Source organism: Leiobunum rupestre, unplaced genomic scaffold (assembly GCF_980474605.1).
Source record: "Leiobunum rupestre unplaced genomic scaffold, qqLeiRupe1.1.hap1 H1_H1_scaffold_14, whole genome shotgun sequence".
NCBI classification, from domain to species: Eukaryota; Metazoa; Arthropoda; class Arachnida; order Opiliones; family Sclerosomatidae; genus Leiobunum; species Leiobunum rupestre.
The window spans coordinates 171577-189605 of NW_028324283.1; the positions used below are offsets into that span (position 1 = coordinate 171577).

General features: G+C 38.4%; 1 non-coding gene and 2 pseudogenes across 1 annotated transcript; all 3 read right to left on the reverse strand.

Moving 5' to 3' along the window:
- Nucleotides 1-181: 181 nt before the first annotated feature.
- LOC149920582 (large subunit ribosomal RNA) lies at nt 182-2043 on the reverse strand (annotated as a pseudogene).
- Nucleotides 2044-2409: 366 nt separating this feature from the next.
- LOC149920583 (5.8S ribosomal RNA) lies at nt 2410-2563 on the reverse strand. The gene has a single exon (XR_016477904.1). It is a non-coding gene; the product is annotated as a 5.8S ribosomal RNA (ribosomal RNA).
- Nucleotides 2564-3267: 704 nt separating this feature from the next.
- Nucleotides 3268-4619, reverse strand: LOC149920584 (small subunit ribosomal RNA; annotated as a pseudogene).
- Nucleotides 4620-18029: the final 13410 nt, after the last annotated feature.

Here is an 18029-nt window from a genome sequence, read left to right on the forward strand (position 1 = left end):
AATGCGCTTTGCGAAACAAACGTTCGGCCAGTGAGACAGCTATAAAAACAGGCTGACATATGGCAAACAAACGCCCTCATCACGGCCCTACGAAAGGCGACACCATGGGCCTGCCCGAGAACCCATCCTCGCACAGCTGAGGGCTAGAGAGACTTTCTCTTCCACTGCAAAAACCATCCCCGATAAGGTTATCAAATGACAGGTATGGAGCGAACCATAACTCCGAGCCCAGCAACCACGAACACACCCGTCACCCATCCGGCTGGCGGCGAAGGGGGCGATGCGAACTGGCGCGCAAGCCCAGAAATCAGGCCCGGCAGCCGCGAACGACACCAGTGACCCCATTAAGGACAATCCGGATAGGGACAGTGATACCTGTGCAAATCAGCCGCAGGTTATTAGCCATACGTTGCCCGGCTCTCGCCACGAGGAGGCTTTGCAATCAGGATTTAAGAGAGCCAATCCATTTTCCGGGCTAGTTGCTTCGGCAGGTGAGTTGTTACACACCCCTTAGCGGATTCCGACTTCCATGGCCACCGTCCTGCTGTCTATAGCAAAAAACAACTTTCATGGGATCTCATGAGCGTCTCGCATCGGGCCCCTTAACCCGGCGTTTGGTTCATCCCACAGCGCCAGTCCTGCTTACCAAAAGTGGCCCACTTGGCACTCCGGGCTTCAGTCGAGCAAACTGGACTTCTCACCCATTTAAAGTTTGAGAATAGGTTGAGGTATTTTCGTCCCCAAGGCCTCTCATCATTCGCTTTACCGGATGAGACTGCAACCTCCGAGTGCCAGCTATCCTGAGGGAAACTTCGGAGGGAACCAGCTACTAGATGGTTCGATTAGTCTTTCGCCCCTATACCCAGGTCTGACGATCGATTTGCACGTCAGATTCGCTGCGAACCTCCACCAGTTTCCCCTCGCTTCGTTCTGCCCAGGCAAAGTTCACCATCTTTCGGGTTCCAACGTGTACGCTCTTGCTCCGCTCCGTCGACGAGGCGATGGGGACGGGCCCTTGGTGCGCCCGCGTCCACGTGGAACGCTGGATCCCAAGGCAGCCAGCCGAACCGGCTTTCACTTTCATTACGCCATTGGGCCTAAACAAGACCCAATGAATCGCGCACATGTTAGACTCCTTGGTCCGTGTTTCAAGACGGGTCGGGTGGGTTACCGACCTACTCGCTGCTGACCACCTGAGCAACGGCGAGTGCAGACGAATACCAGCGGAGATCGCTGGCAGCCGCTCACTCAAAGGTGAAACGACCAACCAATCGACAACACCTGTCCCGTCGCATCGCTCCCACTAAAAGCGAGAGTGCTCGGCGTAGCCCACACAGGGCTAGAATCGTCCCCGGTCTGGCGATCGCTTATTCGTGAAACGAGCCGGCTAAAACACCGGCAGCACACTCCCGAAAGAGCGCGCCGCCGGCCACCTTCCATTGCCCGCTTTCAAAGACAGACATCTTTCAGTGACCAGACCGGTCGCAGCGTAGTTCGAAGGGAAGGAAATGCGCCAAACGGTCCGCAGTCATCGCACGCCTGCCCGACCGAGGTCCACACCGTTTAAGACGCGCGACACTTACGGTCACGTCCGACTGAATCCCTCCGACGATCACCTTCGAGGGCCCACCCGTTTACCTCTAAACGGTTTCACGCACTCTTGAACTCTCTCTTCAAAGTTCTTTTCAACATTCCCTTACGGTACTTGTTCGCTATCGGTTTCATGGTCGTATTTAGCCTTAGATGGAGTTCACCACCCACTTTGGGCTACATTCTCAAGTAACCCGAATCCAAGGAATTTTGCGTCTGCCGGAGTCACCAAGCGACTATGGGCCTTGCACCCTCTATGGGCGAGAGCCCCAGTCAGGGGGACTTGCGCTTAGGTCAACCTTCGGTCGCGCTATTCCTAAACACCAAATTGCACTCCCGCCCCTTTGGGACGGGCGCTTGGGTGCTGGGCTCCTCCCTGTTCGCTCGTTGCTACTAAGGGAATCTCAGTTGATTTCTTTTCCTCCGCTTATTTATATGCTTAAATTCAGCGGGTTATCTCGTCTGATCTGAGGTTGAAAAACGGTTGGAACCGACGGAGACTTCCTATTCGATTCAAAAATAAATCTTTCGGAATTCTCGCGCTATTTCGGCGCAACCTTTTCGATTTTTATATGTAACTTTTCCGTCCACCCGTACTGGAATAGAATTCCGCTTGGATGTCCCGGGCCACCTCGAAACGTGAGAAACTCGCGTTCCGTGCTTCCCAGAAGGAAGAGGTGAGTACGGCGCGCCAATTTCCCCGAAAGGAAAGGTTGGTCGCGTCTAGCGCTCTTTAAATCGATCCTCGGAAACCGAGGAAGCGATCACGGTAGCCCGAATTTCCCCCGAAGGAAAAAAACGGTGCAGTGGTCAGTAATCCGACCCTCAGACAGGCGAAACTTCGGGAAAGACCCGATGTTGCAATGTGCGTTCGAAAGATAAGTGCTCAATGTGTCCTGCAATTCACACCAAGTCTCTCAGCTGGCTGCGTTCTTCATCGACCCACAAACCGAGTGATCCACCGCTTAGAGTCGTATATAATTTTTGTATTATAAGAACCCTTGAAATATAGAAGATAAGAAAGGCGGACGCCATCGTCGCGAAACGACGGACGCTCTTTGGCGGAAGTTATACGGATTAAATGAACCCATCGAGCTGCCACGACGCCTTAAATCGTGGCGCGAGCCTTCCGGCGTACTTACGCTCTGACACGATGAGTTCTCACTCCACGAACGAAGCGCACTTCGACGATCGAGGAGATTTTTTTATTTTAGAGAGTATAAGAAAGTCGTTACCGAATTGCACGGGGCGATCGTTTTGAAAGAAGCGCGCAAACGACCACGGCGCTCTCGTTCTCTCGCTCGGATAGAGAGAAGAAAAACGAAATTGAGATCGAACCGTCATAGGAACAAGAGGAACCCTAATCACACTCGCGTGCTTTCGGCTAAACTCGAAGCTCCTTCGACGCGGGCGTTAGTCGGTACCGGCTCAATCGGCTCGGCTTCCAACTGCAACGCGCTCGTCCTTTCTCGGCATCGTTCTTCAACGCACTACAATCGGTGACTCGTGTACTAAATCTCTGAGAGTTCCGAAGCTATCGGGTACTACTTTTTACATAGCACCCGCCTCCGCGAAAACCCCTACGAAAGCTCCAATTTTTCGAGGTGAAACGTTTTTTTAGCCTAATCGAGAAAAAATTTTCGGCTCCGGTTAACGTTATCATAACCGCAGTATCGATAATGATCCTTCCGCAGGTTCACCTACGGAAACCTTGTTACGGTTTTTACTTCCTCTAAATGATCAAGTTTGGTCATCTTTCCGGTACGGCGGTGCGACCCGAAAGCCGCTCCGAGTACCAGTCCGAAGACCTCACTAAATCATTCAATCGGTAGTAGCGACGGGCGGTGTGTACAAAGGGCAGGGACGTAATCAACACGAGCTTATGACTCCCGCTTACTGGGAATTCCTCGTTCAAGGGGGACAATTACAAGCCCCTATCCCTATCACGAAGGAGGTTCATCGGGTTACCCAGTCTTGCACACGTTGATTCCTTCAGTGTAGCGCGCGTGCGGCCCCGGACATCTAAGGGCATCACAGACTTGTTATTGCTCTGTCTCGTGTGGCTATACGCCACTTGTCCCTCTAAGAAGGTAGACCGACACAAGTGATCGGTCGCCTATTTAGTAGGGTAGAGTCTCATTCGTTATCGGAATTAACCAGACAAATCGCTCCACCAACTAAGAACGGCCATGCACCACCACCCACCGAATCAAGAAAGAGCCCTTAATCTGTCAATCCTTCCGGTGTCCGGGCCGGATAAGTTTTCCCGTGTTGAGTCAAATTAAGCCGCAGGCTCCACTCCTGGTGGTGCCCTTCCGTCAATTCCTTTAAGTTTCAGCTTTGCAACCATACTTCCCCCGGAACCCACAAACTTTGGTTTCCCGGAAGCTGCCCACCGAGTTAATTGAGTAACTCAGGCGGATCGCTAGTTGGCATCGTTTATCTGATCGCCTTCGAACCTCTTACTTTCGTTCTTGATTAATGAAAACATTCTTGGCAAATGCTTTCGCTGTAGTTCGTCTTGCGACGGTCCAAGAATTTCACCTCTAGCGTCGCAATATGAATGCCCCCGTCTGTCCCTTTTAATCATTACCTCGTGTTCCGAAAACCAACACAATAGAACTCGAAGTCCTCTTTTAATATTCCATGCATCATTATTCAGGCGGGACGCCTGCTTTGAGCACTCCAATTTCTTCAAAGTAAACGTAGCGGGCACCGACGACACTCAATCAAGAGCACCAAAGGAAAACCGCCAGGATGTTCAGGCCAGGCAGTAGCCGCCGAAGCGGACCACCCGTCTGTAACTGAGAATCAACTACGAGCTTTTTAACCGCAACAACTTTAATATACGTTATTGGAGCTGGAATTTTTTTAATGCAAACACTAAATATCCCCCGCCAAAACACACGTACAATATCTATTCCACCCTCATTTTTCTACCATGGCGTATTTAAAGTAGGGTTTGGAGGTGCCTAATAGAAAAGATGGTTGTATTCGAAAAAATCATGCGATTTATAACCAGCAACTTCGGGGACATATGTCCAGGTTGATTGCTGGCTTTTTTATCAATTTTATTTTTACCTGCCGTTTTAATTTATTTTAGCTTAGTACCCGACTTTTGGGTTTTTATACATGTTATGGTTTTTACTTTTTATTGAAAAAGAAAAATAGTGGGACTGTTTTATGCAACTTAGTTGTATAATTTGTTAGTATAAAATAAATTACTATAAAATTATTAACTATTAAATAAATTACTATAAAATAATTATAAATAAACATGCTATAAAATAATTAAAATAAATAGACTATCTAAATTATATCATTCGAGAAACCAGGACCATATTCCTTTATCAAATTATAACTTTTTAATTTTTTTATATAGCAACGCGAATACGCGAAGAGGTAGTATGCCATTTTAAAATTTTTTTAATGCAAACACCAAATATCCCCCGCACAATATCTATTCCACCCTCATTTTTCAACAATGGCGTATTTAAAAGGGGGGTTTGAAATGTTTCCGCAAGACTCCCTAGGGAGGGGGGGAATAATATAAAGTCACGCCACCCGCTAAAACGTGCTTTGCCGAGGAATTATTGGTTCGTTAAAATACCTTCGTAATGCATGTGGCCAAGAAAGAATTATCTAGTTTTGACCCATGTACACAGAGATTTTTCTGAAGACATAGACTTAAATTTTCTTGCTAAAGTCTTAAGTATATAAATGTTTAAAAATAAAATATTGGTTGGACCCCCGCAGGAGTTTCCCCCGACCACCGCCGCAGTATCACTATTCCCGTCGCCCTTAGGCATACCGAGCAGAGACGAGAGGACTGCATTTAATCTCTACCGTTGAAACAAATGTGTGTAAAATGGGCACAAAAATGGTAGCTTTTCACAAATATTACTATTTAGATTTAGTAACTGCCACAAAAAATGGCACGTTTTCAAAAATATTGTTATTTAAATTTAGTTCCTTCTTTTTATTTTGATGTTCAGTAAATGCATTTATTATTGTTTAGTATAGCCATTTAATTCCCACCACGAGTCTTGCGGTATCCATTATATTTATGGAGGTAGTCGTTTCGGCGAATTGACTATGTTAGTAGACAAGGTGACTAGAGAATTCACTATAATAGGTGTGCCAGCGCGGCCGGTTTTCCAGAAGGAATATACGCGGCGAAAAGGGTGAAGAAAGCTCCCGACCTCGAGTCGAGAGAGAACCGAGAAAGCGCGGTAGATCGTCAGGCTGAGGCCGCTAGCTGTAGCGCCGAGGCCCAAGTAAATTGACTGTGGATAACGAATACTGGTGAGGATAATTTTAATTATTTTTTGAAAAATCTTAATCGGGAATAAGGTGAATTAACCACTCGATGTCTTTACACACTAGGTAATATTCATGCCTGGAATGAGATGCGCAGTAGCATTGTGCAATAACAGTCTAGTCGCTACAAAGAAAGAGCCAATAAAATGTCACATTATGTATCATGGATTTCCGAAGAACGATATTGAAAGACGACAAATTTGGATTCACAAATGTAGAAGAGCAGACCTTTTCAATCCCTCTACAAGCCATTTTACTGAAGAAGATTATGAGCGTAATTTAAAAGCTGAATTATTAGGTTATGAACCAAAAAGTAATGCTAAGCGTTTAAAGACAAAAGCAATTCCCACCCAAAATCTGGCAATTGAGGCTTCAGTCTGTAATGCTAATGCTTCAAAAACTGAAAGACAATCACGAGCCCGCAAAAGAGAAAGACAGCAGTTAGCCAAAAGTGTTTTAAACGCAGAGTCAACCGTCCCTAATGTAAAGTTTGAAAATACCAATATTTCAGTGGATGAGCATGTATTTGACACAAACGAAGATAATCAAAATATAACAACAAGGCGACAGCCGTGTAACTGTAACAACTTGGAAAAAAAAATTAATAACATCATGGCGTTCCAGATTCTCCAAGTCAAGACTTAAATATATGAAAAAAGTAAAAGAAAAAACTCTTTGAAAATGGAAAAAAATCCCTTCAAATGTGCAACAATCAACTCAAAAAAGAACTTAAGCGTTTGAAGACCAAGAAATCCAAAAGAGAAGAGCTTAATCGTAAGTGCAAGGATATATTAAGCACAGTTTTCACGCAAGGTCAGATTAAGCGATTAATGGGCAAGAAAATGGTAGTTTGGACAACTGAAGATTTAACCAAAGCGTTTACGTTGCGCTATTTCAGTAAAAGGGCATATCTATTTGTGAGAAAACAACTTGGCATTCCGTAACCTGGTCTCTCAACATTAAGAGGATACGCCTCAAGAATAAATTTAAAAAAAAGGACTCTTGGATGATGTTATGGAAATTATGAAAAGTACGGGTAAAAATTTGCCTGAGATAGAGAAACTTTCAGTTTTGACATTTTACGAAATTAAAATCAAATCGCAATACGAATACGATGTAAAGGTTGATCAAATTGTTGGTAAACATAGTCAGATGCAGGTGGCAATGGTCAGAGGGTTATTCTCCGATTGGAAACAACCTATTTACATTGGTTTCGATCAGAAAATGACGAAAAAACTATTATTTGAAATTTTATCTAAAGTTTATGATTCTGGATATTTAATAGTCGCGATGGTCTGTGATATGGGAGGGGGGAACATGGAACTATGGAGAGAGCTAGGAATATCAGTAGATCGCACTTATTTTTCACACCCTACAAATCCCGAAAAAAAAGTACATTGCTTTACAGACGCTCCTCATGCATTAAAATTAATCAGAAATTGGCTTTTAGATGGGGGATTCATTTTAGATGGAGGAGATATAGAAATCACCATTAGAAAAGCTATTAACTGCACACAAGGGAGATGTTAAAATGTGTCCCAAGTTAAGGAAATCACATTTGACTTCTTCAGGGCCTGAGAGACAAAACGTTGCTGCTGAACTTCTTTCGAAAACTGTTTCTAAAGCTCTTTTGTATATGACTAAAGATAAAAATTATTTAGGAACTGACAATATAGATGATACTACTGAACTAGCTGTATTTATAGAAAAAGTTAATAATTGGTTTGACGTCTTTAACTCATGTAAAAAATAGTACGTGTCCTAGTAAATGCGGCTTTGGGGTATACAAAAATGAACAAGAAGAAGTTGTAGATCAAATGATTAATTTAATAAAAATCATGCATTGCAGAGATAAAACTGGTAAAGCGAAATCTTTTTTACAAATATTTCAAAAGGGAATTATTACTTCTTGTAAATATCTAACAGAGTTGTATTATGATTTAAAGTATAACTATGATATTAAGTTCCTATTAACTCATAAATTGAACCAGGACTGCTTAGAGAATTTTTTTTTCTCAAATCCGCTCAGAATACGACTTATTATTTTAGGGAAAAACCCAGGTATTTTTAATACCAATAGCAATACTATTGATCAAAGTCACGGTGAATATTTAGCCTCTCATATTCTTAACAATAGCAATTGTGGTAAAGAGAATTGTGATAACTACCTGTTAAACAGTATTTTAAAAACTGCAGATGTAGAAACCGACATTCCTAGTTTTATAGTGAATGATGATATTCTAGTCAATGATAATTTATCTCCGAAGGAAATACCTGCACCTTTATGTTCAATTAAAGTAAATAATATTAATAACAATGTAGATAATTGTCAGGGAGAAAACGATTTTAAAAAAATTGAAGAAAATGGCTTGGAATATTTTGCCGGGTGGGTATCTAAAAAACATTACAAAGCCAACCCAGAATTAGATTAAGTAGATAAGTCAAAGTTAGATCATGATTATCAAATACCTTCTTGGGCAAATTTCTTGTCGTATGGGGGTTTAGTTATTCCCTCTAGTGCTTTCATGGAAAAAATAACAATTTATGAGAATATTTTTAAAACAATTTTACCCAACATGGCCTTATCTAATGACGAAAATATAGTAAACACTATTAGTGCTAAAATGTACGAAGTAGAAGATAAATATCCTTTGAATATTGTTAAAACATTTGTGAAACTACGAATTTTTATTAGGATGAAACATCTAAATTCAGTTAAAACTACCAGCTCAGAGGAGACTGATAAAAAGAGAAAATCTTCCAAAAATTTGGTAAAATAATTCAGAAAACGAGTGAATTATTTTGCTATGTACGATTTTAATCTCAGAATTTTATCTCATAAAATATTTTTTTTAAATAAGTTTTAAAAGTAACTTAATAAGCTACTAGGTAAACGTTCCCTTTAACTTTATTAAATATCCTTTGAATATTGTTCAAACATTTGTAAAACTACGAATTTTTATTAGAATTAAACATGTAAATTTAATTAAAACTACCAGCTCAGAGGAGACTGATAAAAAGAGAAAAACTTAAAAAAATTTGGTATACGAGTTAAATATTTTGCTATATACGATTTTAATCTCAAAATTTGATTTCGTATTTTTTTTAAATTAAGTTTTAAAAGCAACTTAATTGGCTACTAGGTAAATGTTCCTTTTAAATTTATTGTTAGGTATATAAAGACTTGTTTGTAATTGAAATTGTAACAGTAAAAATAATTTACACTGGAAAATTCGCCATTTTACTAAGCTCGCTAGCTGCTAATGCTTGTTATTTACTCGGGCGCTCGGGCAGTCACGGCTCGCGGAGGTCTGCGGCTGACGTCATGAAAGAGGGGGCGGAAATGGAAAAAAAATCGAGAATTCGGAATCGTGAGTCGGCACCCGTTGGTTAGTAGACGCTTCGCCGGAGTTTTGAAATTTTCAATCAAATTTTAAAAAGCAGCGGGCAGATAATTTTTTTAGTATTTTTATGAACTCCCCATGGCCTAATTAGTCGGAATCAAGTCTTGTTGGGGGGTTAAGTAAACTGCAATCCTAGCATTTAGGCTCTTTATCGCAAGTCCAACAAAATCGTGTTTTTTAAATTTACACAATATGACCCGCTAATATTTCTCTTAACTGATTCAAAATCTTCAAAATTTATTTATCTAACAAATTTATGTTACCAATACTTATCAAACCTTTAATATATTTGATGTTGAAAAAATAAATTTACCTGAGCCATTTATCATTAATTAGACCTTCAAAACTTTTCTTTACAATCAGCTTTAACTTTGTTAAGCAGACGCTCCCGATAGTAAACAAACTTTCCTTTGAAAAAGACCATCTAGCGGCAGAATCTCACAAATTTCAATGGCGATATAATAATGCAACGTGGCCTTCTTGTTTTGATGCGAAAGGCCACCTTCCACTACGCTGCCATTAGCTTTCCCACCAAAGAGCCTATGAATTCATCCGTAAGCTTTAACTGTTTTATTTCGTTATCCCATTTTAACAAGTTGAGCAAGCATATCTGACTTTATAATATCGCCTATTCCCAAATTGAATATTTCGGGCACCAACGCGAGGAATGACTGTTAACTAGTTGAAATATACCGAAACCCTGGAGAACAGATGCCACTACTACCCCGTTAGCCCATATCGAGGAGGAGAGCTACAAAAGGCCAACTAGCCAACTTGGCCCACTAAATAGCTAAGGTATGTGGGAACTTGGCCAACTTTGGAAACTTTGTTTATAAATGATTTTCACGCGACATTTAAATGTTTTTCATTATTTATGAAATTTTATTATAATTTCATTTAAATTATCCATATTTCATTAAGATTTATCGTTTGAAAAACATTTTTGTACCTTTTGGGGAAAAGACTAACTTCCAGTTGTTCTCATTTAAGAAGCTATGCTTTGCAGTCAATATCGCGAATGAAGAAAACGAAAGGATTAAAGTATAAAAATAATTCTAAAGAAGTGCTCATAGAATTATTAAGAGAGTCAAAAGGAAAAGAGAAAAATACCTTGAAGAAATTGAGACGAACACAACTTAAAGTTAAAAACTACATTAGAAAACAAGGGGATTATGTAACAAGGGATGACCATGAGTGCCTCAAAGGTATTCTCTCTCAAACTGTATCTCAAGGTGAAAGTGAAAAAGATAGTTTTGTGTCTGTGTTTTTGAATACACAATTGCAAATGTGTGAAGCAAATCCCCAGGGAATAATTATTCAGTGGTGTCTTTACCAGTATCACAAATCACCGGCAGCGTATCGTAGTTTAGCTGAATCAAAAATTTTGAAGTTGCCTTCTTACAGTACGCTTTTCCGTCGCTCTTGGCATGAGGGAAAATCTCCAGGGTTTAATGAAGAAAGGTCGAAAAGGATGAAAATTGTTATTAAACCCGAGGTCTTAATGCCATTTCAGCAGTATTTCATTCTCTTACTTGATGAAATCCAAGCCAAAGAAGAGTTGATTTACAAAAAGTAACTGGTGAAATTGTGTGTTATACTCAACTAAACGATGCAAGAAATAAGATAAATGGATTAGACAACAATTTGTACAGTGAAAAACCGGTGGCAACGCATATAATGCAGTTAATGCTGAGAGGTACAACAACTCACATAACGTACCCTTTTGCTCACTTTGCTACAAATGCCTTAACTGCTGATGACTTAAATTCCATTATTTGGGAAGCAGTTGAAAGGCTTGAGGGTTTGGGATTTAAAATCATATCAATTATTGGAGATGGAGCTGCTACCAATCACTATAAATTCAAGTGAAGGCTCTACTTCTTTTTGTACATATCTATATGCTACCGATGAAGAACGACCACTATTTTTAATATTTGACCCACCGCATCTACTAAAAACTACACGCAATTGCCTTTATCACAGTGACCAGTATTGTTATGTACGCCTTATGTACAAAAATGAACAGTTCCTGGCATGGAAACCTATACGAGACTTACATTTACATGAAAAACAGAGTCCAGGAAACCTTCGCAAAGCTTTTAAATTGTCATCAGATAATATGAATTTGAATAGTTAAAGTAAAATGAAGGTTGCATTCGCTTGCCAGATTTTAAGCCAAACAGTGGCAAATGCACTGAAAGCCTATTATGGCAAAGAGAATTCCGAACTTTTTCAATTCTTACAATTGTTTGACAAGTGGTTCGATATTCTTAACACGACTAATGCCAATGAAGCCTACCACACAAGGAAACTAAATAAACGACCCTTTAAATCCTTAGATGATCAGCGTCTGAAGGTAATGTGCTACTATGAAAAGGATCCGCAACCTGCGTTGCATATTTGTATTTTAAAGGTCTTTATTTATGCTCAAATTTTTGCAATACAGGTTGTCGAACCCTTTAAAAATTACTAGCAATATAAAAATTGTTTTCCCATTTATCAGTGGTTGGAAGATGAGTTCCTTGGCTATCTTTCTGACTGGTGGGAAGAAGTCCAAAACCGTCCTGGTATATTCACTGTTGAGGAAAGAAAAAAATGTTGCTTTCTCAAGAAACTCTGTCCGGGTTCAAACAAACTAGTATGTGAGATTTTTTATTCAATACTTTGAAGATTGCCCATAACTGATTACAATTTCATTCTAGCCAAGGCCATGGTAGAAGTTATCAAATTTCTACTGGGGAAAGGAGCTTCTTTTGTTTAAACTGGGAAATTTAACTAGGATCCCTTGGAGTTGGAATTTTCTCGACACAGACAAGCTTGTGGTTCAAATGACAACCCAACCGTTGATACATATTCCAAAAATGGAGAAAAACTTAAAATCCTAAAAATAGCTAGCTCATTAGGAAATATAACGTTAACACCAGATAACGAATAAATGCATTTTTTAATATTTTAACTTTTTGTTATAACAATTTTGCAGGAACTCATTGACTATTATTAATGACTAATTTCTACTTGGATAATTTTCTTGTTGAAGTTTTTTCCTCAACCTAGATTTGTAATTAGTATTCGATTGCATTGCTTTTGACCGTGCTTTTAATTTTAGATCTTCTTTCAGTTTCTTGAGGTGACCATTCGCAATTGTATTAACAAATACTTGTATACACTGATCCAATATTATCTCTTCATCATTCCCACCACAGAAACTTCTCCACATTTTCAAGACCATTTCGTTTTTTTTAACTTCGCCTTTGGCTAAAATAGCCCTGGTTTGCTCATGCACGTTGACATAAAACTTTCCAATTACTTTATACATTTCAACAAAAAAGAGGTCAACTTCTGTAGTTGGGTAGAACAGTCCTCCTTTATCTTGCGCGTCAATCGATTTATTGAGATATGGGGCAAGATTGTCTTTCGTTGTGTGTATTTTATGGGATAATTCCAATCCCCTTTTTGACTTTCGACTAATAGCACAAATTGCAGATCCTATATCACACATTAATGTATCAGGACATTCTTCTATTTGAACGTTCAGATCAATTTTTGGATTTTTTCTTTTATTAAAGTACCTTCTACTATTCTTCGGGATATCATGTTAATTCCACATAATTTGATTTGGTCTGGTCAATTCCTTAGGAAAATTAATTTAATTTAATATACGAATAGCAATAGAAAGAATTAAATTGAGTGAAACTTACTTCAGATGATTTTTAAGTTTTGAAAATAGTTGATATTCCACCCCCGATTCTTTTATTCATCTTCTCAACTACTTTGGACTCAGGTGTTCGAGTTAGAATTTGTTTAATTTATTTTTTTCAATTCGGTTAAATCAGCCTCAGATAATTCTGAAACCCACTGAAAAATTCTTTGCATCTCATTAGTTGATTTTAGTTTTTTTAAATATATATCTTTGATTTAATGTTGTGCTTCTTCTAACAGCGCATTGAAAGTACTATCATAATCAGCGGCTATAAATAAGGTATTTCTTTATAATACCAAAAACTAAATCTTACGAGAGATGATTATTTTCCTCTTTATTTTAGATTCCTTTTCTTCTTTATTGGTTCTTCTTCCAATTGTTTTGATTTACAAATTCTGCAAATGCTAAAAAATAATATTGTTAACATAGTAGTTTACATAAAATATTGAAGTAGAAAATACTTTGTTATGACGGATAATGCTTTATAGGGGCTCTCCATTTAGTTTGCTGCGGTTCTTTGCACTTGTTTAGTGAATTTAGGAAGCTTTCAATTTCCTCGTTAGCAAGAACAATATCTGTAGAAGAATCGCACCCGTAACCTCTTAAGATGGAATATTTCTGAGAAAAACAAAACTCCAAACTATTGTATAATAAGTAAGTAAAAAACAACTTCACAATGATTACCAGTACACTATAAAAACAATTTAATAAAGTATAGTGTATCGGTAATTGTTGTGAAGTGTTTATTTTACTAAGGAATATTTAAATTTAATATAGTCTTACCAGAATCATCTTGTTCATGGTTAATTTTCTTTGCTGGATTTTCCACATTAATCTAACTTGGGTTATAATGTTATTAAAGTTTGTTTTCAATAGACTCATTTGTATTTTACCAGTATCTGAGGGCGAATTAAACTCATAATCATCTGAATGATTGGAATCTGATAACTCTTTCCTCGTTATACCATGTAGACTGTGCGGTTGAGGTAGAAGGCACATCAGAAAATAAATTGCATGAATCTTCCCATATTGCCACTGAAATCAGAAATATCTTTTTCAAATAACGTTACCTTTCAGAAATGAACGAAAACGGCACAAAGATTACTTAAAATCAAAATCTTCCCTAAAAAAGGAGCCACGTGCGCTTAAGCCTAAATAGCGCGTGTCTTCATGTTTGGTACGGGAGTTTCAAGAATTTCACGCTACGCGGTGCGGAAGTAGTATTAGTAATTTGTGGTTAGAATTTCTTACAAGTGCAATATCCAGGTAACACTATTTTTAATCCAAGCTCAGCCTCACCCTGTATTTCCCTTAAGCCCGCGTTGCTGGAATTTTAAACTTCGGAGCGAGCCGTTCATTTGTCCTTCGTATTATAGCAGAAGAGGTTTTTCCCGCACTTAATTTTGGGACCAGTTTTCCGTCAGCCGCGCACGGTCATACGGATGAACCCGGGGTCCAGTTCTAATACTAATCCAATTGATAGACCAGTTAGGCCCCCGCATGGATTTTCCGTTCTATTTAGTAGAAAAACCAAATTTTTGAATCCTATTATTAATACCTCAACAAGCAATAAAATAAAACATAATAATAATGTATATGTAACAGAAACCCACCCTAAAAAGTAGCTGGTGCTTTTAATGAATATTTTTCGTCAATTGGAGCTAAAGTAGCTGAAGATATTTAAAAAAATCAGTCATGGACCATCAGCCCATAACTGTCAATTATGTTAATAATCCAAATACAATGTTTTTTACCAGTAATTCCTAGTGATGTAGCTACTGTAATTGCTTCTTTTAAAAAGTTAAGTTTAAGTGGTTTTGATGAGATAGGTGTAACATGTCTTAAACAAATTGCTACTAGTATTTCTATCCCAATATCACATATCCAGATATATTTAAACGCGCAATTGTTATTCCAGTATATAAATCCGGAGACTCATCTGAAATTGGCAATTATCGACCTATAGCTTTACTCAGTAACATTTCAAAAATATTTGAATAAATTGTTAAAAACCAATTAACTCAATTTCTGGAAAAAGCAAATTTTCTGTCGGATAATCAATATGGTTTTAGAAAAGGTCTCAGTAATGGAGGTGCTATTTTGTATATTACTGATCAATTGTATAAAGCAGGTGATAATGGCAAGATCATACGTATTTTACTCGACCTAAAAAGTTATCTGATACCGTTTCCCATCCAAAGTTAATCTGTAAACTTGAAAATGCTGGCGTACGGGATATTGTATTAAATTGGTTTAGATCTTATTTGAGTGATCGTAATACGGTTGTAAAAAATTAAAATGTATATAGCAACTCTAGAAATGCAGTTTTGGAATTCCACAAGGCACGATCTTAGATCATTTGTATACTCAAGGAATAGAATGGGACCTATGTAAGATGAATTTCGTTTGGGGACGATACAATACTATTAATAGTTGGCCCAACCTGGAAAGACGTTTTGCGTAAAGCTCAAACTATATTGTAAATTGGGAAATGATCTTTTAACACTTAATATCGAAAAACCCAAATATATATGTTTCGCCTCTAGGATTTAAAAAAATGTTAACTATAAATTCATACTAATAATCATCTTGAAATTTGTACTGCTAACTGTCTCGAGATTGGCCAAGTGGAAAAAATCAAATATCTCGGAATTATTATAGATAGTACTTTAACATGGCATCACCATATTTTAAACCAAAAACTACGTTACTGTCTTTAAAAGTTTCGTGTGATAAGAAATTTTCTTCATGTGTCATGGCTTAGAATAGTTTACTTTGCATTAGTTAAATCCATTATTTCGTATGGAATCACTGGTTGAGGAGGTACTTGGCTTCCATTATTAAACCGTTAGAAATACTTCAAAGACGAGCATTAAACCTATGCTCGAGGAAAAGTAATTTATATCCCAGTAATTTATTGTATAATGATTTTAATGTTTTCTCTTTAACCCAATATTATACTTAATCCATTCTAATATATGCTTTTAAAAACAAACTGAAATTAATTCAAATCAATCCATATGGTACCCGTTTTAAAGTGGCATGTAATATACATATCTATAGAGAAAACCTATAAAACTATAGTTAAAAACATACCTTGTATTTAGGTTCAAAACTAACTAGATGCTGAACTGAAAAAATGTGATTACTTTAAAATGTTAAAAAAATTCGTACCAATTGTAAAGTAACCGCAATACCCTTCCACGCACGATCATTTTTTGCTCATGTGGTTAAGATGATCGATGTAATATAGAGTTGATGTAAATTAAAAACTAAATGAATCAATAAATTAATTAATAATGGAATGGTTAAACGCACTAAATGCGAAAATACTCACATAGACAGACCCCTTATTTACAGCTTATCGAACACCCAAAAGAAGGCATGGAAGCCAATCAACCGTTATAACCACAGCCTGAAAAATTTCTTCCCGAAAACGCGGAATTAGATAACCAACAAAAGGAGGATTTAAAAGAATTACTTGAATCTTTCCCCGAGGTAGTAATGGCCAATAAACCAGGTATAACCCATCTTTTGGTGAATGTCATAGAAGTCGGAACCAATCCCCCTGTAGCCCGCGAAACAAGCTGTCATACAAGATAACGTTAATAATATGTTAGACGCCGGAATAGTTCGACCCTCGAAGTCTCCGTGAAGTAGCCCCGTTGTGTTAGTTCCGAAGAAAATGTGTGACACCCGCTTTTGTCAATTTTTAATGAAATAACCATTAACAAGTTGGAAAGCCAAAATATACCTCTCCTCGGAAGCATTGTCCCTAGTGGTATTAATACCTCGAGTTAACCCTTAAAAATATATATCCACAATTTAGAGTTATTTACTAAAAACGTAATCCCGGTTCACTCCCGCACGGTATAAAATTTTAATTATAAATAAAATAATTGAGACGAAACGACCAATTTTAATTTATTCAGAATATCATAAAATAAGTAGTAATAACAGTGAGTTAGACGTACTATATCAATGCACAATTGAATTAAACCCTTTTAACCGAACAAGTTTATCAGTTAAATATAATACGAAGCAAATTTTAATGAAATAAATATCTACAGAGGCTTTTTTAATTTTCTCGCATACGAAATACTTGCCGCATCTTTAACGCTGGCCCTTGATGAAGATACCGTAGATATCTGGTAGTGGACGACTCGTTCACTTCCTGTTGACGTTCTGACACATACCACATGAAAAAGACCAATACCGTCCAATTTTCAATATCATATAATGACTCGCACACCCAGGAAATCAATGACTGCATTAGGAATCGTAGATGTTCAAATATCCACACCAACAAAAAACTTATTAAGTAGCGAAAAACTTACCATTCACAAAGCACAGAAAGCCACTTGACTAAACGTATATCAATAAATGACCGTAGAGGAAATAGTTAGGGTTCTTTATAAATAAACACAAACGAGTGGAAGACGATGGTTGTGGTCGCATTAGACACCGTAGTCAGTTATTAACTTTCTAATATCAAACTCTCGTTTATAAATAGGGCAGTTGGGATAAATCGACTTGTGAGTCGTCTTGTGTTTGGTGCCTCTGGCATAATTATTCTCCGTGCAGGCGCGGCAGCATTTGGTTTGGGATTTACACTGCATGAAGCTGTGCTTGTCACCACATAATGTGCAAAATTGGTCCGTGCACTTTCTCCTTTTGAAGCATCGAGGTACGAAAAGTCGTCCTTAATCGGACAATTCATCCAAACAACATGTTATTTCTGTTTAGCGATTAGTGCCTTGAAGCCTGCTCTAGTGGCTTCAAGTACCCAATTTTTGGTGTCGTCGCGCCCTTTTAGGGGAACTTGGCGACTAGATCGTTGTCAGGGTCGGTGTCTTCAAAATTGTATCGTTCTGGTCCAAAAGGATGGGAACGAGATCGTCTTTCTTGATGTTATTTCTCAACTCCGAAAAGTTGGACTGGACCGCAAATTTATCTTCACGAGGATTAAACCTGTTCATCAATATAGTGCGTAATGTGGCCGAGGTCACAGTGGC